The 1,622-nt window shown below is 45.4% G+C and overlaps 2 protein-coding genes across 3 annotated transcripts in view; both read right to left on the reverse strand.

Annotated features, from left to right (window-relative positions):
* si:ch211-214j8.12 (uncharacterized) overlaps positions 1-1,622 on the reverse strand; it is a 49,376-nt gene that overhangs the window by 39,747 nt on the left and 8,007 nt on the right. The window lies entirely within an intron of this gene.
* gda (guanine deaminase) overlaps positions 1-1,622 on the reverse strand; it is a 68,150-nt gene that overhangs the window by 25,521 nt on the left and 41,007 nt on the right. The window lies entirely within an intron of this gene.

Genomic DNA, 1,622 nt, shown 5'->3' on the forward strand with positions numbered 1-1,622 from the left:
CATTTGATAAATGACCTCGGACAGTCTGCCGTACCTCGAGTCATTTAGGTCATTCAGGCCCGCTGACATGATTAATGTCGTTATGACCGTACTAGAAAAAGGAAAGAGTGAAAACAATCCACTGAACTTGCGGTGCACATGTGATAAATTTCACGGCACAAAATTCACATCAGTACATATAGCTCCCAGATTAAGCTATCCAAACATCTGAAATGCTTTGGCTGCACAGCGTCTCCATAGGGGCCCGTGGCTTAAAGACGACTACAGTGAAAGGCTTCTTCTTAACGTGGGTTTAAGGTACCTAAAAGATCAATCATAACCATATGGACAATACGGCCAGATCTGTCATAAACACTTAACGGTCAAAAACCTAAACTGAATCAAAACGAGTAGAGAAGTTATTCACGATAACGTTTTTCTTATTGGTGTCATGGCGAGGCAAAAAGGCTTAACGGGCCAATGTACCTAAACAAACGATCAATTATCACCATAGTATCTTACCTATTAATCCTCATAAACAGTGAAAACTGTAAAAAAACGGACCCAGACGTCCTAGATTATGGACGGTAGCGGACATTAAGCGTGTCTACTCATTAAGGGATATATAAGGAAAAAGATTAACGTGAAAAAGCTGAACGTGGGCTTAATGAACCTAAACATCGCTAAATTTCCACATTTCTTCATATTGCTTCCTCATAACAGTCGAAAACTGTCCCAAAATTAACCCACAGTCGGTTATTATGGGGACTGTAGATGACAGTAAACTGGTGATGATTGACTGGTTTAGGTACCATTAAACCACGTTAAGCCTTTTCACGGGTAAGAGTTTAGAAACGTCCCCCGTCTAATACACTCGGACCCCTTCCTGAACTGCCGAGCCGAAGAGCAGAGAAGCGCATTACTGTGTCCCTCAATAACCTCCGCCTTCCAGGGCCCCGACGTCACACCAGTACACTTTGATAGTGTGGAACACAACCAGTGTGAGAGAGGGGCAGTGTTTTACCCGATAAAAAACAAAAGACAACAGCAAAACAAGTTGAGGCTAGTTAATGTCATGGCTTCGCAGGTTGCATCGCTCAGCCTCCGTCTGAGATGACCAGGTCGCTCCCGCCCCTGCTTTATGTTGTTTACCACCCCCCCACCCCACCTACCACAAGGGCCCAGACCTGTGACGACAGATAGCAGTCTAGAGTGGTGGCAGCCCTTTGACCCAGGCGGGCAGGAAGCCAAGAGGGGTAGTGCAGCCTGGGGGACCCCGACAGGCCCTTCCTGCAGACGCCACCGCTGGTTTACCTGCTGGTATAAATCACCGTGAGAGCAGCAGCGACCAGACTGGTCCGCCACCTAGACTTCTAGGAGCAGGGACTCCCCGTGGGTTCTTCTCCTACGGTGCGGGCCCCGTGCGGGCGCTCGGACAGAACTCAGCCCTTGAATTCTTTTTCTACTGTTTTAAAATATTCTGACAAGGGGTTTAATATTGTTTTAACCTGTGTTTTTTTTTTATAGGACTACAAGTGCAATATTGTCTGTCATTGTTTTTTCCCCACACCCATTTAAAGTAACGGGCATTTATTTTTATTATTAGTTTTCTTTCTTTAGTTTGGTCTGTTTTGTTCTTTTGA

Source organism: Etheostoma spectabile, chromosome 5, assembly GCF_008692095.1.
Source record: "Etheostoma spectabile isolate EspeVRDwgs_2016 chromosome 5, UIUC_Espe_1.0, whole genome shotgun sequence".
Lineage (NCBI taxonomy): Eukaryota > Metazoa > Chordata > Actinopteri > Perciformes > Percidae > Etheostoma > Etheostoma spectabile.